This window comes from Dermacentor silvarum, chromosome 1, assembly GCF_013339745.2.
Source record: "Dermacentor silvarum isolate Dsil-2018 chromosome 1, BIME_Dsil_1.4, whole genome shotgun sequence".
Lineage (NCBI taxonomy): Eukaryota > Metazoa > Arthropoda > Arachnida > Ixodida > Ixodidae > Dermacentor > Dermacentor silvarum.
Window position 1 is genome coordinate 263,218,273 of NC_051154.1, and position 23,430 is coordinate 263,241,702.

At 48.6% G+C, this 23,430-nt stretch overlaps 1 long non-coding RNA gene across 1 annotated transcript; it reads right to left on the reverse strand.

The window, feature by feature from the left end:
• Nucleotides 1-5,582: 5,582 nt before the first annotated feature.
• On the reverse strand, nt 5,583-20,403 carry LOC119440002 (uncharacterized). Its single transcript, XR_007464858.1, has 4 exons — nt 20,261-20,403; nt 19,464-19,626; nt 6,943-7,041; nt 5,583-5,965 (listed from the first exon to the last, which is right to left on the reverse strand). It is a non-coding gene; the product is annotated as an uncharacterized LOC119440002 (long non-coding RNA).
• Nucleotides 20,404-23,430: the final 3,027 nt, after the last annotated feature.

Below are 23,430 nucleotides of genomic sequence, written 5' to 3' on the forward strand. Positions count from 1 at the left end.
GCTCTCCCCACCTGACAGTCAGCCTTGCGGCGCCAGCCGAATAGGCCACACCTTTCGCAAGATTGAATGTCGTTCGGCAGTCCCGCAAGCGCACTGCATGCTTTTGCAAGTGGGACAAAACCTGTTCGCCGAACAACGAAGCGCTTGCCACCTTTCGCAAGATTGAATGTCGTTCGGCAGTCCCGCAAGCGCACTGCATGCTTTTGCAAGTGGGACAAAACCTGTTCGCCGAACAACGAAGCGCTTGCGCCCGTGTCCAGCAGCGCCGAAAATTCGCGGCCGGCAATGGTCACCGGAATAAACGGCGCGTGCGAACAAGCAACACAACCTGCTCAGTACGCCTAGGGAACACGCAAAGGTTCGGTCACTCGTGCCTTCATGAGCGACCTGCTATCCCGTTTCCCGACCTCACAGGAGACCGGTGCGCGGTGCAATCCCTTGCAATGTGCCCTCGTTGTTGGCAGCGAAAACAGCGTACTCCGCCGCGGTATCTTTCCCGAGGCGGAGCAGCCTCAGCTCCCTGCCTGGGTCGGCTCGCTGCTTGGCCAATGGGCCGATAACGAGCGTTTCCCTCCGCGATGCGCTGGGTCGAAAAGTGTCCCTGCGCATGCGTTTCGGTCGGTGGCGCAGCACAGGCTGCCCGTCTCCCGTGCGTGAGCGCGCGCACTCAGCTCCCAAACACACCCGCTTGCAGCCGCAAAGGCAGCTTGGCCGGGTTGTTGCCGTTGGGGAAAGGGCTCAGGCCCTCTCCACGCGCAGCTCGGCTCAAGGGCCTCGATGGCGGGCGTCGGTGGGCGATAGGCGCGCGCGGCGATAATGTCACCTTGAATGAGCTTTGCCTCGGCGGCTAATTCCTCCAGATTTCGGAAGCGGCCGCCGCGCAGGTACGCCAAAAAGGTCGGATGTGCCTGCCTGATCACCCGTTCGATGCGTTCCTCGTTTGAGGCATTGGGCTCGGCGACTAAGAAAAGGTCTTCCATCGCCTGTACGTACTCCTGAAGCGACTCATCAGGAGCCTGTGTACGTAGCCCAAGCTCTCACCGCATCCTACTCTCGTAGTCAGCGGGTAGGAATTCCCGCAGGAACGCCGCGCGGAACTCCTCGAGGGTTGTTGCACGGTTTCCGGAAAGCCTGTACCACCTAGCTGCCGAGTCGGTGAGGGCAACAGGGACGACGCGTCCGTGTACATCCTGATCGTTCAAACCCAGAGCTCTCTGGTAGCATGCGAGGGAGTTACAGTAGTCCCTGGCACTAAGCAGGTCACCGTATCAGCTGTAGGTCGGGACTGCCAACCGTACAGCGGGGTGAGCGCATTTCGGAACAGCCGACAGCGTTTTAACTGCCCCAGAGAGCGCCTGGATCATTTCGGCTCGTTATGCAACAGCGTCTGCGCGCCTGCGCTAAAGGGAGCCGTTGGCGCGTTAGCGGCGCGATCGAGCAAGGATGAACTGACGACCAGCTCGATCAGTGGCGCGGTTTCCACAGGGATACCGGCCGGTGCGCCGCCGTCCCCAGAGCAAAAAGGGCTCCTAGCGGGGTGCGCCTGTTGTCGCTCACAGCTGCCACTTGAGGCAGCTATGCGTGACTTGCTTAGGCCGCTTGCAGCCAGCATTGACAAAACAGGCGCGTGCTCGATCGGTGTGCCACTGGGCGCCACCGAATGTACTCCAAAGGGTAGACGTATGAGCGGAATTCGTGGTCGCCGTGATTGAATCCCCACAGGAGGCTGCGGCATACCACTGGTTTTGGCTGTTCAATTGAGAAGCAGCTAACGGGCAAAAGTCGGAGAGGGCTAAGGCCCCGTTTCCGCGCTGCTCTCCGTTTACTCCCCGAAGGAGTCAATGATCGGGAGCGCTGCGACATCGCACTGCTTGGCATTCCAAAGGGAGCCGTGGCAGACGAATGTGCCCGTGTGCACTGTACGGAGAGGGCTCTGGCCCCGTTTTCAAACAACGCTACTGCTCCAAAGGGAGCTGGTACGTAGCGCCTTGCGTTGCCGTCCCCACAGGGGGTCGTTACAAGCGAGGGTGCAGGAGTGCGCTGCTCAACGGGGGCCCTGGCCCCGTTCTCGAGCAACGCGGCGTCTGCTAGCACTAACAAAGGACAAAGGTCACTACGCCTAGCAGACATAACGCGGCGAGTCCAATTTGCTAAGGCGTATTGACTCGGCTAAGCACAGACAAAGGCTTAATGAGCCTTTGAATCCGCGTTGGGCGCCAGTGTGGGTTCTTGGTGTCTCACAGGAGATCAACCACCGCGGGTTCAAGCTTAGCAAGCCACAGGGCCGCGTCAGCCGTCGCCTCCAGCACCGCTCGCGCGCGAGCTCAGAGGCCGCAAGGGGCTACCGAGCGACGCACGCAAAAACACAGTAAAGCCCTGAGTTGACGGAAACCGTTTACTGAAACCGTCGGCACCAGCACTGCACAAACGCCCGCGCGGCGGGGAGCCAGAGGGGTCCCACACCAGGGCGAAAATACAATAACAGGCGCCTATAGCACGTCGCGGCGAGAGCACAGGGTCAAGCTGGGACACGCCGCTAGGAAAAGTCCCGGCGGCTATGCTACTTGCTCTGGCGATAACCAATGGGTCAAATTGCGAGAGCACGGGCAATATCCTTCGGCTTAGGCATTCGGCAAGTGCGGCTCGGCGGGGTACGACCTCGCGCGAGCACTAATGGCACCGCTCGTCGGCTTAGCGTCGGGAAAAGGATTAGCACAAAGTACGCGCTCCCCGCACGGGCAAAGGCACCGTGCGTGAGCTCCAGTCCTAGTCACAAAGGTGTCGGCGGACAAGAGGAAAGCATGAACGTACTGTGCGCTGGTCCCGGAGAGAAGTCCGAGGCACGCTCCGCCGCTAGCAGCCGAAAACCGGCCGCCTCGTGACATCAGCGCCCCGCCCTCAGCGCAACCGCCTAAAACCCCTTGATCTACCTTGATCTTGAAAGTAGCGACACTCTCCTCTGCGTGCGCGCTTTCCTCCTTAATTCTCCTCGGATTTCTCCCCTCCCCGGGCCGACGCAGTGCACACGGCACGCTGAACCGTCCTTTGGCTCGCTGCAGCCGCATTAGCATCAATGCGCACGCTTGTTTATTCGGCCTTTTGAATGGGAATTTAGCCCTTGTGAAACTGTCATGACAAAAGTACGCTTCCGATAGAACGTCGCGACATTTTTTTTTTGAGGACACTTCGATAATTACAAGCGCAAGCGCTCCGAAAAATGAGTGCCAAGCAGAGACTGAGCTGTTTGCCTCTACGTCGCCACATGGGTTGTCCGTAACGCGGAGGTGTATTGGGCGCATATAATATAAGCTGCGTAGAGTGTAAACGAGAATTTGGTTCATAATCCTGGCTCTTAAAAGGCTCAGAGAAGGTAACCAAGAAGAAATGTGATAGTTTAGTTAAAGTGAATTCGCCAAAATGAGTGGGTCAAAAGCCTTTGTACGAATGCACTGTGCACAGACTTCAAGATGTCAAGCTTATCAGAATTGAGGGAGATTATCAGAAGCACGTGCCTTGTACTTTATGAGCATGCGCGAATAATACATGCCAGATATGTAACTTCGCCTCCGTGCGTATAGCTTTTTACTTCACGGCAGCTGCCAAGATATCATTGAGCGGTTGTTAATTGACTAATTTTTATACTTTTGCTTAGCCAACTCACATTCATATGCCTATATATATGCAGGAAAGAAGATAATTGTTTGGTTTATTTCAACAAAATAATACTTATTCATGCGTTTTCGCACGATGAAAATCGCTACCAGTATTTCGTATCTGACGGCACTGAACTACAGAATGATCTAGGCGGCACAGAAGGTTGCGGACCAGACCAATGGGTGATTAAAAAAAAAAAGTACCACGTTAACTACAAAGTATTTCTCCTTGGCGCGCACACACACAGACAAGCGCACACACGTACTCACACACGCACACACAAACACATACATACACGTACATGCACACGCGTACACACATACACACACACATGCACACACGCACGCACACACCGTTACAGAATAGGAGTTACAGCCATTAACTTATAAATTACATACATTTGAAAACAAAAGCACGTGCGAGAACACAAAAGCTTTGTCACTACACGAAGAGTCAACAAAAAAGTTAAGCGACTGACTTGGAAAAAAAAAACTATATGCACAGTTATAGGTGCTCTGTATTGACTGAACGAAGAGTCTGGCTGTGCAAAGAGCATTAAAATCTCCATGCAACTTCACCTACGAATATAAGGAAAGCTGTAAGATTCACCTCGCAAAGAACGACGTGGTTAGAAGGCACGAAATCCTTTCTCCCGATGTTATGGAGCCACGGAACCGACCAACGACATTTCGATTTCGTTCTCCTCGGGAAATAGAAAATAATGCTAGCCCTTTCTTTGACCTGCTGCTGCATTGAAACGCGCAGCAGCAAGGCATTTCCACAAAGAACGAAGCTCAGATTTTTACGGAAAGACGGGAAAACAAGTAAACGCACGCTCGGAGCGGCAGGGCGACCACCACTTGGACAGCGCATGGCGGGCGGGAGAAACTGAAGGCGCGCGAAAGCAAGTTTCGCGCCGTTTTCGTGACGTCAGGGTCACCTGACGGGGTAGTATCGCGCGCCGCAGCCATTCAGCGTGGCGGATGCGCTGCCTCCGCGAAAGAGGGGGAGAAAAAGAGGAGGTTGACCACGCCGGCGGGGGTGTTGCGGCGTAGATCAAAGCGTGTCGCTACTTTCTAACATCAAGGGGCTTTACAACCGCCGCGTGCGCAGCGCCACCGCAGGAACCGGTTACTCGGAGGACGGGGAAAACCGGGGGACGGAGATAACCGGGGGACGGCAGAACAGGTGTTAGCCCGCGCAATGACGCCGGCGCAACCCTCAATCCCCACAAGTTAATTAATCCTCAAGCGAATATCTGTTTTTGTACAGATGATATGCAACACGATCTTTTTCCATGCCTACTTTGCAGGGGTGACATGTCTGGAGTTAAATTTAAAGTTTTAACTCTATGCTGCAATAGAAAGCTCAGCACCTATTTGTGTTTGTACAGGCTGTGAAATGTGAGAATTTTTATTTCCATCCCTCTTCTGTGAGCATGTTGAGATTTAACCTGTGACCTCAGCTGCTTAGAGGAAAACACTTCAGTTGTCAGCAACCACAGTGACTAAAAATTATTGAGTTCAGATAGCAACCAAACCTTAACTTACAAATGGCAGTTGCTACTCGGTCATTATATTGTGGCACATAGGCTGTGTGCAGTGTTTACTTGAATATAGAACTCGCCCGCAGCTGCTTGGGGACAACATCAAACTTTATTTCTGTACAGAAACTTATGTTGCCAATACAACAAAGCTTGATGTCTGATGACACAACTATATGGTCAGGGTACAATTATTATAACATATGTGCATACAGATGCTGAACACAGATATATATGAAGCTGGCATATGAGTTGTATGTATGACAGAGCCTGACAAGTCTTGACAATGCTTGAAGTAGCATCAACTAGTGTTTATTTGAATGATTCACTAAAGCTACCATTCATAAATGCTGTACACAAGATGAGCATGCTATTACTATGAACAAAAAAAAAAGAATGCCAAACTTTCTTGTTGTTTACTGACCAAATATATACTTATAAAATAAGAAACGACAGTGGCTTTCGATTAAGACATGGCAAGCTCACAGAAAGAAACAACATACTGATGTCATCATCATCATCACCATCTCTTCCTATAGTTTTCACCAATTTTCCGAGCAATTTCACTTTCTGGGGTTCAATTTCCATCATTTCATAGTGTCCTTTTTTTTTTCAGTTTTCCTCCTGCTTTTATCGTGCTGAAATGAACCGGTCAAAAGTTGTTTTATGGTGTCTTGTCTCGGCGTTTTGCTAGTTTTCTTGGCCAAGGTGGTTGATGCCTCGCTGGTTTGGCACCCACTTGGTTCTGCTGCAGGTTCATCTGCTGAGCTTAATTAAAGAAAATCAAATTTTTTGAATAGACTTGAAGCACGACGTTGACTTAGGAGACAGGAAACCAGACACAGACAAGTGCTCACTTCAAATTATTTTATTCTGAGAAATAACATTTATATATATATACTGGGTGTATATAAATACAACTAGCCCACTCCCGAGCCTTGCTAACGCTTTTTGGTTCTTGAATATGTACATGCATATATATGCTTGCAATGCTTTACTATTTTCTGCTGCACTAGAGAATAGAAGTGCATGGCCTTCAAGGAGAAGCTAACTTGCCAGTTGAACTATTAATTTTAAATTCCCAGTTTGCTGTTTTCCCATTTCATCCAGGTAAATTTTCTAGAGAAACTGTCTCCATGTTGCTTGAATGGTAATGCAACCTTGTCGTAGTTACGAGATGCGAAAAAAGAGCTTCATGAACTGGAAGCACGTGTTTTGCAGTTGTGCTTCAAGGTCGCGGAGGCGGAAAGGTGCACTACAACAGACTCACGAGCATGAGTCCTACACAAGCACTGCTGGGCAAGCGTTTTATGTGCACTCCGCAAGCACTTGCAGCTGGAGTGTTTCGAAGTCTCTGTCCAGTGACTGCCTGGAAGGCCATCGGGGTCTTTCGTTACAGTTAGACGCTCAGCGAGAGAGTTACAGGGAGGCTGAGGACAGCTTAAGCAGCAGAGAACAGGCAAGGTCAAATGAAATCGGGGCACGCATGCACATCTGTGCTAATAAAGGCACATTTGAGATAGAGGCTCAGATGCCTTCAGAAAGCCCGACAGACTGGGCAACGGTGCGTATGGGCAGTGACTTCGAAGAGGGTTAGATCACCAAGGAGGTAGGCTTGCGAACTTGTGCAGATAAAAGCACATCAGATAAAGAGGCACAGGTAACTCTAAAAGCCCGACAGAGTGGGCAAAAGTTTGCATTGCCAATGACCTCAAAGAGTGCGAGGTGAGCAATGAGACACTCACCCACTCTTCCGGTGTACCGCTTATAGTGGTGACAAGTGGCCTCATCAGGTTCGAAGACCACTCAGATGGCTTACTTCAGGAGATGGTGAGCTTGCCTACCTGCGTCCGTGAAGGCCAGATATGTCAAGATGGAATGATGAGTACAGAGGTACTCGACGAGGATACCAATACAGAGTTCCTTGGCAAAGAGTCTAGTAAAGACTCAAGGAAAGATACTCATATGACTTGCATAACAAGTAACTGATTACGTCAGCACCTGATGATGATGTGTGTAGGCAAGTTTGGCATGATAGCTTACTTGCGGAGTTAGAGACATCGCAATGTGATTCCACTGAGGTACACAGTGGGGTAATCTCGCAGAGTAATCTCATAGACATTAGCAAAGCAACTTTGATTTCGTGTCTGTGTAATGGGGAAACAGATCAGTCCTTTCTGATGTCAGCAGAAGCAGGAAGCATTTCCGCTGAGGTGCCGGGTTCATGTTCTGCCAAGAGGACAAGACGACAATTTAGTGTCCCTGAAGTACAGTAGAACCTTGTTCATACGTTTTCAAAAAAATATGCAAAAAATAAACGTACTATCCGGGAAAACGTACGATCCGAATCCAGTAAAAATTGAAGCTGACAAGCCCATATTGAGGTGCAAGGGCAGAAAGGAGTCCCACAGAGCAGAGCCAGCAGCCGTGCACTCTACATGCGCTCACGCTCCCTTGTATTGCTGCAGGCAACAACCATGCTGTAATCATCAGGCAGATGACATCATTCACCGCCAGCTATCGGAACTGACGTGACATCATGGTTCCTTACAAGCCCAGACAGTGTCACCACGTGTCCTGCTTCTGCGCACGGCAAACGCCCACATCGGTTCTATAAAAGGAAGGTGGACCCGGCCAACTTCACAGAGCAGAGCCAGCAGCCGTGCACTCTACATGCGCTCACGCTCCCTTGTATTGCTGCAGGTGGGCAACTATTTTCTTGTATTTTTAGCAATTTTTAGCTGATTGCATGGTAGTAACGGTTGCTGGCCTGCTAAACTGCACACTGTCCTTGTTCTTGCATTGTAATATTGTTTTTGCTACTACTTGGTTATCATGGAGCACCATAACACAGACGCTCTGACAGATTTCGCAAGAATACTGGGAGAACAGGCGCCAAGTAGCATTAAGGAAGTTGTAAAGGTAATAACTGAAATGACTGCGAAGTTCACAACAGTCGTGCATGATCTCAAGCGTGAAATAAAGGCGCTTCACTCGTCGAACGTGGCGGTAAAAGCAGAATTGACATCTGTCAGGGCGTCGATGGGATTCATAAACGATAGCTTTGAGGAATTCAAATCGGAAATCAGGGCACTTCGAGCGGAAGTAAATCAAGTAAAAACCCACACCCATGACCTTCAACAGGAAAACAAGCAACTGAACAAAGAACTGAAGGAAGTTAATAAGCAATTGGTCGAACTAAAGCAGTATGGAAGGAAGGATAACATTGAATTGAAAGGTGTACCTGCAGCAGAGAAAGAGGATCTTCGTAAAACAATCCAAATAGCTACGTGCTTACACATAGAGCACACCAGCAGTGATATTGATGTTGCTCATCGGGTACCGACGAAAGGAAGTGGACCCGCAAATATTGTAGTAAAGTTCAGGTCCAGATCCTCACGTGACATGTTTTTGGAAGCAGAGAAAAAACATCGACTTAATGCTTCCATGCTTGGTTTTGTGGAAAGCACGCCCGTTTTCATAAACGAGCACCTCTGCAGAGAAAATAAGATACTGCTCGGGAAAGCTATACAAGCCAAGAAGGAAAACAAATGGAAATTTGCCTGGGTTTCCGACGGCAAAATACTCATGCGGAAGAGTGAAAATGCGAGGGTAGTGCATGTAACCTGTGAGGAAGATCTGGCAAAAATAGCATGATGCGATGTTTTTGACGTATGCCTGACGTATGACGTATGTCATCATGGCTAACGATAGTACATTGAAAACTGTGCGTGATTTTTCTGTATTTTACAGCAACGTACGCAGTATAAATAAAAACCTGAACTTACTCCTGTCGCTTATCGCACAACAGGAAAAGACAAGCGATATTATTGCTAATACAGAAACTTGGTTAAAAAAGAACGAAAACGTACGTATTCCTGGATACAAAACAGTATCACAAACGCGTGACTCAGCCTCTCGTGGAGGTGGTGTTGCTTTTTTTGTACGGTGCGGACTAAGATTTTTTGTTATACCGTATCTTACATTTTGCCTGCCACACATTGAAACTCTGTTTATTCGATTGGAAAGCTCAGTTGTAGTAGGAGTGGTTTACAGACCACCGAGCTCAAGCAAACCCGATTTTTTAGATAAACTAGAGGAGATTTTCATATTACTAGTAAAAAACTACACTCCCGTAGTAATCCTTGGTGACATAAATATTGACATTATTAATACAAACCACACTGAGTATACAAATGTCCTGCAGTCTTATAATTTCCGTAATTTAATCACTACACCAACACGCGTAACTTCTTCTTCGGCAACTTTAATTGATCACGTCTTGACAAACATATCAACGAATGTTGGTACCCGCGTTCTTGAAGAACCTATCTCGGACCATTTGCCAATATTCGTCAAAGTAGGAATCCCTGTTATAGAAAAATGTAATAGTAGGAAGACGTTCGTGAAAATTGATTACATTTATGCTCGGAACCTTCTGTTGGCATGCAAAACAGACCTCATTTATCATAATGATGTCGATACTGAATTCTCGAACTTAATTCAGGTATTAAAAGCCATTTTAAAAAATAGCCAACGTGAATTTCTGAAGCATTCCTATGATAAACCTGTTTGTCCATGGATGACAAATCATATATTAGACCTCCTTAAGGCTAAAGACTACTGGTACCAAAGTTGACACACAACAAAAGCAATATTTACTACAGTTAAACCTGCTTATAACGAACCTCCATATAACGAATTCCTGGATATAACGAAGTTTTTCGATTCCCCGCCGTTACTCCATAGAAGCACATGTATTTGAGACCTCTACGTAACGAAGTGGCAGCGGAAGACCCCCTCGATATAACGAATTTTCCCCTCCGACCACCTAGAGATTTCGCCCCAAATTTTGTCATTTTTGCGCGAGCAGCAACCGGAAGCACCTTCTGCGCCACGATGGAATGCGAAGCGAGCGCACGTGTGCGTGCGTGCGTGTGCGAGGCGGCCCTGCATCCCTCGACCCGGCGATCTTGCCGCCGCGGGCATGACCTTTCCCACTCCCTTCATTCAAATCTGATCCTGCCGCTTGCTGCAGCTGGCCTAGCCCGCCAAGCCGGCACTCTCTCCTTTTCCAGCTGATGTTGCCGACGCGCTGGTACACACTGTGGCGCATCAGACTCGATGAGCGCGGACACGCGCTGTCAAACGCTGGCGGCATGTGGCAGCGCCGCTGGAGAAGCGAGCAAAGTGACCTTCGTGCTGTTGTTTATCGCGTCAACGCAAACTGAGCGCCAAGAACACACAGCACGCAGAAAGCTACAAAACGCCGACGCCGCACCTACACTGCAAGACTCTGCCCCAACGCAGATCGCTTTCAAGATACGGCCTGCGCGACCGCGCGCTGCCCCGCTATCCCTCGCTCCCTCGGCGGTGCCTCGAGCGCAACGGAAGAAGGCGCGCTTCCTCCCTGCTTTTCTTGCGCGCGCGAGATTTAGATGCGGTCGTCGCCTCCCCTCGCACGTTTTCACTCGCATATATAGCATACGGCGCGCGGCGACTGCGTTATGGGTACGGCCACGCTAGCGGCAAAAACACGCGTCAGAAACGCGCGGCAAAAGCGGCAGGAATCAGGAGTCTTGCAGCGTGCCGCGCGAAACGGGTTCTGCGGCAAATGCCGCGTGCCGCGAGATGAAGAACCAATCAAGAGCGACGAGGGTGACGTCACGGAGCCATCACAACCGGAACGGCGCCGGTCTGCGCCGGGTTTTCAATCGACGATCGTCGTCGTCTCGCATGAAACAACGAGCGCTCGCGGTGTTGCTCACCCCTTCGTAGAGCGCGGGAGATCTTATCGCGCTGCCGCGCGGCGAGACACGGTGGCCTAGCGGCAAGGCGCTGACGCGCGGCGACTTGCCGCCCGCTGCAAGACGCGCGCGTTATTTGCCGCTAGCGTGGAATATCTATGAGCCAAAACCAATTTTAGAGCCACAACGCGTCATGGACACCATCTTTATATAGCAAATACGGATCTCAATGGCCATACTTTTGCTGGCGGAAACCGAAAATACGTCATAGTTGTCGCCCCCGGCACTTTGGGCGGCTGATGCCGTCGTCAAGCCACCAAGCCAAGCGACATGAAAAGTCCAAATGGCCGCTCGCGCCGGCGCAGGGTGGCAGTTCGCAACGTATGATGCGGGAACGGTCCCACAGTTGCGACGCAACAGCGGGGTTACCAATGCATTGAGTTCTCTGGGAGCTGTGCCGGGACCGGTCGAAAACGACGTACAGCCGGGAAAACGCAGCCCCAGGGAACGTAACAGCGAGGTTCTACTGTAACACTATACGACGCTACGACGCCATCGTGACGCTCGCTCTTTGTTTCCGATGCCTCGTGCTTGTGCGAAACGACATGGGTCCACGCATCCGGTACCTGGTGCGACATTCCGAGGATGAGTGCTTCGACGAAAACGGAAAACGAGTGCGCGTTACAATTGAGGGCGCGTTAGAATCGAGTAAATACGGTAAACGTTTATTTTTCGAATTTTCGTGCCGAACCTGCATATAACGAAATCCTCTTTATAACGAAGTTTTTCGGGAATTTGTCAATTTCGTTATATCCAGGTTTAACTGTACTTAAGTGAGTATAAAAAAGCCCGCAATATAACAGTATCGGCACTGCGTAAGTGAAAAAAAGACTATTACTCAGGACTGATTAAACAAGCTGCAGGTAACTCCAAGAGGATATGGCAGATTGATAATGAATTTATCTCCCAGTCTAGCAAGCAGAGCATTCTTCCTGATAATTTAACAGAAAGTACTGTTGAGAAATTTAATACGTATTTCACAAACATAGGCCCTAGTCTAGCAGAAATGCTTCCTAATCATACCTTGCCCACTTATTCTGTCACCCCTATAGTTAATTCTTTTGTTATGCATGACATTGATATGGAGGAGATACTTATTACTGTAAACAATCTAAGCACTGCAAAAGCAGCAGGACCTGATGGCATAACTGTAAGGCTAGTCAAAGAAAACATTGATATATTGGGTCCAGTACTACTCCGCTTATTCAATCACTCATTGCACACGGGAAACTATCCGTCAACGTTAAAGACTGCTAAGGTCACCGCAATCTTCGAAGAGGGAGACAAATCTGACCCATCTAATTATCGCCCCATATCTGTTCTAAGTGTTATCAATACCATCTTCGAAAAAATTCTTGATAAACGTATACATTCTTTTTTTTTTAAATATAACGTACTCAGTCCACAACAACATGGCTTTCGACCTAATCATTCTACGTCTACCGCAGTACTTTCATTAACACAGGCAATAAACAACGCGCTTCATAATAACCAACTAGTGGCAGTTATTTTTCTCGATTTAAAAAAAGCCTTTGACACAGTTGATCATAATGTCTTACTTAATAAGCTAAGCACTTATGGCTTTCGCAACAACGTACTTGAATTCTTTCGTAGTTACTTTCACAATCGAAACCAAATCGTTGAAATAAACAAGATAACCTCATCACCTCAACATCTGAGAACAGGAGTGCCACAGGGATCTGTGCTTGGTCCCTTGTTTTTTACAGTATATATCAATGATCTACCCCAGATTTTAACGTCCGCTAATGTATTAAAGTATGCCGATGACACTGCTCTGATAATCACAGGTAACAACATCAAGGAAATAGAATAAAAAACGCAAATAGAGCTTTCTAAGATTTCTGAATGGTTTCTTGCAAATAAATTAACAATAAATGCCAAAAAAAACGAAATATACTCTTTTTCATTCACGTTCGAAAACTGTCAGTAGTGATTCTATCTCATTGTCTATAAATCAATGTCAACTCGAACGCACCGACTCATATACATATCTCGGCGTTATTCTCGACAAAAATCTAAACTGGCAACTCCACATAGAAGCCCTTTGCTCAAAGCTAGCATCTGGCTGTTATGCTCTTCTCAGGGCACGGGAACATTTTCAAATAGACATTCTCCGCATCTTGTATTTTTCATTTATTCAATCTCATTTAAAATACTGTATTGAGTCATGGGCATGGACTTTCACAACGTACCTAGAACCTATTCGACGCCTTCAAAAACGAGCCGTCCGCACCATTACTTTCTCTCAGCGAAATGAAACAAGTAAACCAATCTTTGTCAAATTACAAATACTGCCCTTCGATTCTTTGCGAGAAATAAATATGGTCAAATGCGTTAATAGCATCATAACAGACAATCATCCATTTCATGTATCAATATTACGTATGCCTGCTCGCCCAACACGAAATAAAACTTTTTGCAGCTTCAATATACCACCGACAAGAAATATATATGGACAGAGATTAGTGGAACTTGTTGGAATAAAAATACGGAATGACTTACCATTTGAGGCAAAACAAAACAAAAATGTATCACATTGGTTAAAAAAATACTATCTTCAGCAAATGTCCGCGGAACCTGTCTCAATATGTTCATCCCATGTACGCGACAAATAGTATGTACTAGTTTACAAATATGTTTTGTATGCTAAGTTGCAAACAAGATTTTTTTGTCGTACTAACCAAGTGTTCCTTTCATTCAATACTGTTTTTCTATATGCTCTATGTGTTTGTTATATTTATTTTGTGCTATAAAGTGTCACTGACAAGATTACTAATACATATTTGTAAATGACCCCACTACTAGCCTTTGGCTAAGGGGTCATACAGTGTTTGCACACAATTTGTATTAACTTTGAAGAAATAAACTTGAAACTTGAAACTTGAAAGCATTTACTTCTTGCAAAACATAGTTACAGTTGAATCTCGTTAATTCGAACTGAAGCTGTGGTCCCGTCTAAGTTATGTGTATTCCAATGGGCAAGAACGCGCGGTAATTCGAACGAGAAAGCCTTTGCGACGGTTAATTCGAACATAACCTCGCACCGACAATGCTCTCAGCAGCACGCCAAATCATGTGGCGGCGCCTCCGACTGGCATTGCTCGGATACCGCCATAAAGCAAAAGCTTACAAAGACCCCTCAACGCTGCGCGGAGAAATAGAAAAAAAAGAAAAAAATACCGCGGCGAAAATTTCCTTTCTCAAATGGTAAGGTCGCCGTTTCTGCGTCGTGCCGGAACACGAGTGTACGTGCCGACGTCTCAACCAACGCTGCGGCTGCGGCGCAGAAGGAAGCAATGCGGAGGCCCAGTCCGGCCAACGAAACTGCCCACGCCGGCCAACGCTCGCTTCAACGGCAGAAAATGAAACTTCAGGGAGTGGGCTAAGCTGGCACCGGGCCGGCAGGCACGCCCGGAGACAGTCGAAGGTGAGGGAGCTACAAGAGAGTTGAGCGGGAGGGCGAGGGGAGCCACCGAAGCGACGAGGTTGCCGAGGCCAAATGCGCTTCCCTTGCTGCCCTCCTCCCTCACCTTCGACGGTCTCCGCGCGTTGCCGTGCCGGCGCCGCCCGCTCCCTGAAGTTTCGTTCACTGCTGTTATCGGGATGCGAGAGAGAGAGAGAGAGATTGTGGTTGTGAAGAGGAAGAGGCGCTATCGGGATGCGAGCGTTGGCCGGCGTGGGCAGTTTCGTGGCCCTCGCTCGCTATGTGCTTGCGCGAAGCGATATTTCACGACTCGCTCGCACCGTTCGTACGTAGCGCTATGGAGCACAAATACGTCAAAAATAAGTCCTTCTTGTAATTCGAACAAATTCTCGGGCCCCTTCGAGTTTGAATTATCGAGATTCGGCTGTATTTTCTGCTGGTGCGTCACACCCTTGGACAGGAAACACTCCTTTTGCACACATTGCAGACCCTTGTCCGCATTTTCGTTGTCTTTCGTGTGAAAGAAGCTTTGTAAGGCTTCCAAGCCAGCAAGGGCTTCGACGAAGGTAGCCGGTGGGCGCAAGCTTTTGTTCTTGCCGCCGTCTTCAGGCGCCTTGTCCGCCACCACCTCCACTACGATCTCGGTGAGTCGTAGCGCAGCGCGCGCACGGCGTCCGCCTGTTTTCGTCACTTAGTAGTTCGCGTCGAAGCGAGGTAGCACAAAGGTCAATTCGCTTGCAGCTGGTGCCGCGCTTCGTCACTTCAGGTGAACGAGCAATGCACAGAAGCCGCGCGGCGGCCGTCTGCCGATTAGCGCTTGACAAGCACATGAGAGCGGCCTTTTTGCACACCTGAATCATAATTTTTCGCTGCAGAACGTATCATACGACCGCAGTTTGCCGCAATGCTTAACGTTTCCGCCGAATAATCGTATTTTCCGGGAACGTACTAACCGGAACGTATTAACACATTCCTCTATGGGGTTATGTTTATATTTTGCAATTGCGAACGTAGGAGCCGGGTAATCGTATTAAGCGGGAATGTATCAGCGAGGTTCTACTGTAGTCCATAAGGCATCTGGGTCTCAGTGCATGCGGCTACAGTGTTGTGGAGCCAGTGCCAATGATGTCCTGGGCAAGACTAGCAATTCAGTTGTGTACCGTGGTGAGATCAATCAGGGGCCCACAGGTAAACATCTCTCAAGTAGCACCAAAGCAGCTCTGGTGCTGTCATCCCAAACGAAGAAGAGACGCGTTGTTCGTCTCATCTGGGATGGAATAACCTGAGAAGCTGATGTACAGCCGGTTTCCATCCCGACATCACTGACCCTGGGCCCAATAGAACATTTTAAGTGTATTGCACTTTTGATTGAGCCTGTACTATCCGAACTCATTGAGTGTTGTGCTTTGCATGCCCCGTGAACCTTCTTTAAGACTTGAAAGTGCTTTGTATGGTATTTTAACCTTATCTTGAACTCGCCAGTATAACGTGGTGAACTCACAGTGGACGGGGCACAGAACGTTTGTGTGATAAGTGTTGTGCGGCGTATGCTCAGTGAACTTTGCATGCAACTTGACAGTGCAATATCCTGAACGCACGATTTGTGTGGTGTTTAGAACATATGTGTGAAATGTGTTGCACACTAGCGGCAGTTTCTCCCTCAGACAAGCTCTTTACGAAAAGGGGCTTTTGTCACGCGTGTAGTGTGTGACACAGTGCGGTGGATGGGGAAAGAAAAGAAGCAGACGACAAGGAGTGCACGCACGGAGGCGAATTCCATGCTGGATGGAAGACGATGACAACGAAGAGCATCCGGCACGAGAACGCGCGGCACAAGACAAAATAAAAGGGAAAAAGAATCCAATCAGAAGAAAACACGGAGCTTCCAGCAGCCAATCAGGAAAGGGCAAATCGGCCAGAGCGGCAGAAAAGCGAGGCGCACGGGCAGAGAGAAGGGATATTTCCAGGAAGCGACGCCAGGAGAAGGTCGGCCACCGGACCGGGAGCTGAAGACCGGCCGTCGGGTCCCGGACCCGAGCTTCCAGGACCTAACCCAACCTTAAAGCCCCTCTATATAAAAAGTAGCGACAAGCTTTGAAGAATGCCGCCTCCTTTTCGCATGCGCTGCCCGAGGCAGACGCCGCGTCGCTATTGGCCTAATGGCATCACGTGGGCCGTCGCGCCACCGCGCGCTGGCTGCGTTTGTTTACGATCGGGCTCCATCGCCATTTTCGCCCGAGAAGCGGGCGAAAACAACGATAGCGGCGAACACAGTCGGCAATCGTCGAAATCTGATCAGCGGCAAAACGCATTGGTTTTTATACACGAGTCATCGAAGGTTCGACAGTAATCCCTGGTGCCCGCGTGTCTTCCAGAAAGTACTACACAATTCGCGACACCCAAACAATCAGATTACATAAGCGTCGGTGACAACAGACAATGGATAGACGCATCGATTACGTTCGAGAAACTTCCGCTACATGCAGGCGCGTCCTGCGCCAAGCGATTAAGTTTAGCATCTGTTAGCCGGAGAAAAGCGGTCAATGGTGAAAGATATGAAGTGCACCTGTCTCAAGAGGTGTAGGCAGCGCCACGTTCGAAAAAGGAGCGCGAAAGAGAGGAGAAACGAGGAGGAGGAGAGTGTCGCTACTTTTTATATACAGGGGCTTTACCCGGCCTAACCTGACCGGACCCTCCTGCCAACCTGTTCCCGGGCCTCGACCCTCCACCCAATCACAGACTGCTGCCCGAAGCTAGCGATGCGCCCGTATGCAGAGCGCGATCAGTCGGAGCTACGGGCCCGAGTTTGCACCCATCTGCCTGGTTAGAATGCCACCTCCAACTGCATGTGCCGCCAAGCCGCCTGCATCCCCTCTTCAAACCAGAGCTACCTCACTCTGGTCATCCATTCATCCGCCGACCACATCGAACTTCTGGTGAGACCAACGCCACTTCTTTCGTCGCCTCATCTCCGCTTCTTCACATCGAACTGTTATGCACACTCACACGCGTGACCTACCCTAACTAGCGTACTGTTGGTACTATTATAGCTCATAGTATTTGTTGTTTCTTGTTGTGAATGTTTCATTGTTAGTTTGTTTTGCGTTTCTTTTTAAACTAGTTCTATTAAAAGCTTTGTGTGCGTTTTTGAAACAAACAGCTTTGTACTCAATTGGTTCTCAGAGGCTCCGCCTCAGGGAACCATCTGAAACTATGATAAAGAAAAGAACCTGCATCACATATGCATATCGTGAAAGGCACCTTCTAAAATTCCTAATCCATTCTCCTGGAAGTGAAACAGGTCCTATGAAATTTGTAGCAGAGTCTTCAAGAAGATAGCCTGGTCCACACAGACAATGGTATTAAATAGTTTGAAAGCGGCATAGTAATAAACAAGGTGGAGACCAGCAGTATTGCCAAGAAATGAAATTTGTCTGTAACCCCTTGTTTTATACACTGAAATTTCCACACAGCCTGTTATTTATAGTTAAAGAACACCTTTTGTGCAGATAAGACTAACATGCCTGAAAGGCATAAAATTTACATAGGATTGAGAGACATAGTTGTTGGCACTGCGTCACACATCCTGCTGACCTGTGAACTGTATAATTCTCCCTGGGAGGGGAGACTGGCTAGTCCACATAAAACAATATTCAACCATAATGATAGAATTGTAGTGCCCGCATCTTCTACTATGCCAGGGGGCGCTCACAGCAACAGCAAGGAAGGAAATAAAGCTGGTAGTGGGGAGTAAGATCCAGTGACCAGCTCAGAAGCTTACATGTCGGTCGTTTTTACTTTCAAGCTCCAAAGTGGTGACCCAGACGTGAACATGACCGAACCTAGCAACAAAGCTGCACATAAAGCCCTCGGCTCCCCGTATCGCAGAGGTGCGATTTCAGCTACCACCCTTTGGGACGCAGAATCCCCAGGTGTGGTTTCTATAGGCCGAAGCGCAATTCCACCTGCACCGGATCACTTCGCAGACGACTCACTATTACAAGGTGATATTGTCACTATCACCCGAAGTAGTCAACAACCTCACCGTCCTCACCCAGCCTTTGGGTGAAAACACGTAAGATGGCCTCAAGGAAAAGATCCTGACGCATGCTCTACCTTCAGAATGCACTCGCCTGCAACAACTCTTGACCAGCGAAGAACTTGGCAATAGATGCCCCTCCCAGATACTGTACTGGATGCGGCAGCTCTTGGGAGAAGGTAATTTCAACACCCACAGCGCTCTGCTTAAGGAACTTTTCCTACAACACCTTACCCAACCAGTTCGCCTCGTCCTTGCCGCCGCTGATGACACGACGCTAGACCACCTGGCTGAGCTCGACGATAAGATCCACGAGGCTGCCGCTCCTTCGGTTTGTATCATCGCGACTGCGCCTGAGCCCTCAGTCGTCACCCAGCTTGATGGATGCATTTAGAACCTCACGGCTGCAATTGCTTCACTTCACGGGCCCACACGACGCCAGCGCTCTTCAAGTTCGCTAGAACTGAGGGGTCCTTGCCGCGGACTTGAAGAGTGCTGTCGTCGTCTGGGCTCATGAAGCGAAACAATGGCAGCCTTGAGGTCCTCAATGCGCGCTTAGAGTTGGGCGACCACTGAGGGCTCAGCCGTAGTCGAATTTTCCAGTTTTATCAATATCCTTATAAGTGGACAGCAGAGCAATAAACAAAGGAAATTAACCATCACCAACCGCCGGTTTTATACCCGATTACAAATATTTCGAGTGTCTCAAATTCAATTTTTGCTAGTTGCACTGAACTCTGCTAATTCTGACTACCATATAACCTAAAGTAGATGCACATTTTTTTTTTTTCTCAGAAGGCTCAGCTTTGATTTTTATGGATCAGTTTGTACCACTCATGGAAGTGTTTCGCATTGTTCAATGGTAATGTCTTGATGTGCTTTTCTAGACTGAAGTTGTGTTGTGTCTTGAAGAGAGTTGCTTTGTTCCTGGAACATTATTTTTTCCAAATGTCCAAAGAAGCAGTAGGTACTTACCTATGAAGAAATTCAAGGGTCGCCAATACAGGTGGAGCATATTTGATGTTCAAGCAGTAGTGGACAGCAAACAGGTATTCAATAGCCAGCTTCAAGCCGATTTTGGGGATTATAAGCTCCCTATCCACAAACAGATGGCAGGTGTATTGAAAGATGGAATAACCTGGAAAAAAGCAAATTTAGAGTGAGAAACATACAATTTTATGTTCAGACACTCTGAGTAGTATGTGTTATTCATTTATTCTCCAGAAGTTAATACGAAAGGAGTTGACCTAAACCAGGCAAGTTCAATAAAATCTGGCTGTATCATATTACAGGCAGATGAGAAAATAGTTAATCTGGAAGTGGGGGTGTGCAAATAAGAAAAATCACATACAAATATTCAGCTAAGAGGTCTTGGAAATTTGAAAATCCTCTCCAAGTTCCCTCTTATCTGCCCTCATCAACACTGACACTCAGCTACCAACCAAGAACGCAAAACTTCACAGTAAGCTGAGGAAAGCGATCATGCCTGTTGCACAGCACACCACACGATTCTTATATGACAGTACACCTATTGCAGGAATGTGCAGCGATCCTGTCAGTAACAGTGGTCATGAGACTACGGTTTTATATGTCGCTCTTAAGCGGTGTGATCCTTGATCAGCTGATGTGATCCTTGGCCAGGACTTTTTATCTCCAAACTCCACACTTATAGACTACGCGAACGATGCTCTTCACCTAGAGCTCCCATCTGAACACTGACATCGTTCGAGACGACCTGAAACACCTGTGCTGCATTGATTTCGTTCACTCACCGTCCCAAGCTGCAGCCTACGTCTCTTCGACGCCCTCTATTCGTGTAACGATATTCCATTAGCTTGAAGACATTTCACGTTTCCTTTTGTGAACTTTTGTGGCACTCGAGTGCTTGAGCAACGTACCGGTGATGTTAGGGCCAAGAAACTAAACGAGAAACCACATTAGATCATATCTATAAAGGCTCCATTGCGTGAGGTAAATCCTCGAACTACAGATTTTTGTCTCTTTCACTCCTTGATTTAACATAAGTGGCAACATGATGATTACCAGGGCTTCCACTCAAAAACTAGTTTGGAGGTGTCCTTGAAACACAAAACTTTGAATTTTATTGCACTATAGATCAGACATACAATTTTTTTTAGGTAGTTGGAGCATTAGCTTATAATTTTGGAGATGTGTTTCACTAGATGAAGTAGATCTTCATCGTGTCCGGTGCGCTCACTTGGCTTGCTCACTGACAATGTGAAGTTCAAACAAGGAGGGCATATGGGTGTTCTCATCTCTGTCCTGAACCCTGCTACATGATAAAGAATTTACAAGTAATTTTGCTAAAGTCATAGCAAAATTTTCTCATGTACTGAAATTCACAATGCATATATGTATACAGTCAAACCTCAATATAACGAAGTTGTACTTGAAGCGAAAAACTTCATTACATTGTTACGCCATGTCACTGCCAGTGAAAAGTGAGGGAAGCGAGAGAAGAGAACGAGGAAGACGACGTTGCTACTACGATTGATACCAGCCAGCATAGCCCAAGGAGCTACATCTTTGTGCCTTAATCGTTAAACGCTCCCTTAACCCTCTGCCAAGGCCGTAACAGATTGGTGGATGGTGCTGGGTAATACGAACCAAACGACGGAAGCTCTACTCCCTGGTCTTCGCCGCAGCCGCCGCCTTGCCGGACTTCCGCCTTCGCCGATTGAGATGATGTCCCAACTCCAGACCTCTGATGCATCGGGGGGGGGGGGGGGCAACTCCTACGGGTCCTTGGCCGTACTACCGAGTGCCTCCAAACTTTGGCGGGACCTCAGGGGAAGACGTTGACGAGTGGCTCAAGAACTATAAGTGGGTGAGCAGAAGCAACGGCTGGGACTCGGCAGCGCAACTCGGTCATGTTGTATTTTCGCTGACGAACACTGCTCTGATGTGGTATGAAAACCACGAGGACATGTTCACCACTTGGGACCGTTTTGTTGAGGAAGTACAGAAGTGCTTCGGCGATTCTAACGCGAAGAAGAAGTGAGCGGAGCAGACATTGGCTCAGAGGGCACAGCTTCCAGGGGAGACATGTACCACATATATAGAAGAAATTTTGAAGCTGTGCAAGATAGTGAATCCTAGGATGACTGAAGAGGACAAGGTTGGACACGTTCTGAAAGGGATAGCCGAAGACATGTACAATTTCTTGATTGGTAAAGAAAACCTGAACTCCGTGTCTGACGTGATACAGCACTGTCGCACATTCGAAACACTGAAGATGTGACGGATAGCTCCGAAATTTGGCCGTCTGTCAAACGTCCCAACAGTGGCTAGTGTTGACACTGTGTCGCCTAACGACCTGTCGTCGACAATACGCCAGATTGTACGGGAAGAATTGCTTCGATGTCAGCAAATCTCTCACTGCCCCAGCGCCTTTCAGGACGGCTATGCAAGACAGACAGCACGTGCGCGAACGCCAGCCGCTCCGGCTCCATGGCAGCCATCAGTTAACGCAGCAGACGTCGATGAATGCCAAGGCACACTGCGATCACATGAGTACTCTGATCGGACCCCCTCCAATTACGAACGGCGTTTTCGCTCACCTCGTTTCACTCAACGAACGTCGGCTGCCTACCGTCCCCATGAAGAGCGATACTACTACCCAATGCCTTCTGACAGGACTGGTCACTCCGAGCTGCCACGGGTGTCTCGACCTCTGCCCGTGTGTTACAGCTGTGGCGTCCCGGGTCACATCTCGCGATTTTGCAACAACCCCCCTACATACCAGCGAGATCCCTTGCTCATGTCTCCCCAGCCTTTCGACCGCCCGTTCTCAACGCCACGGACACCACGCAAGCCCACCAGTTTACGCTACCCCTCACCGGCCTCTGATCGAAGCTTAACGCCGCCACCAGCCCCACGTGCTCGACGATCCCCATCGCCGCGGCGACGTACGCAGTCACCGCCGCCGGAAAACTAGTCGGCGCGGCCAATGGGGGTGAGGCCGCAAGATACCAGACACTTTCGATAGATATACCCCCATCAGTGTTTATAGTGAAGAACAAAGTTCATGTACTTGTTGATGGCGTACCTACCATGGCACTTGTGGATACAGGCGCGACAATTTCTGTAATGAGTGTGAATTTTAAGAACCCTCTTGGACTGAAAGTTATGTTTTGTATAAGCCGTGGTGCGACATTCCGTGGTGTGAGCGGTGATGCGTTGTGTCCGGTGGGAGTTTGCACTGTGGACGTGTCTTTGTGCGGCAAGGTGTTTCCCACAGAATTCGCGGTTATTGCACGATCGACGCATGGTGTTATTTTGGGAATTGATTTTTTGCGGGAGTGTGGGGCAACTGTTGACTGTAGAAGTGGGCACCATTCTGTGCATGGTAGTTTCCCAGCTGCGTTATTGGAAAATTCAGCCCGTGATGAATGCATCTTTTTTGTCTCCGAGGACACGGTCGTTCCTGCCTTCTCTGCTGTGTGCGTGCCAGTAATCTGTTGTAGTAACGACCTTGCCATGTTCGACGCAACGCTTGAACCGATTCATGCGACCTGTGTGAAAAAAAACATTTTAGTTCCCCATTGCATGGAGTCTGTAGTTGAGGGCTGCGCAGGTGTCACGGAGCGGCATATTTTCGAATGGTTTGGACGCTGATTAACGACACGCCGAATTACGAGCGTCAAAAACGTGGGCTCCTGACTGTGCAGCATATAATTTATTCGACATCGACACGCCGAATTACGGGCGTCAAAAGCGTTGTGGCCGCTTGTGCTGCCATCTCGATTCCAGACGCGACACGCCGATTACGGACCCAGAAGTGTGCATGTACGTCTGCGTGGTATGCCGGGTTCCACCTTGGCCCTTGACATTGGGAGAGAGGAGAATCTGCGGTTCTTCGTCCATGGTGAAAGGGACACGGCCAAGATTGTTGGGAGCAAAGAGCCCTAAATTCGGAGAA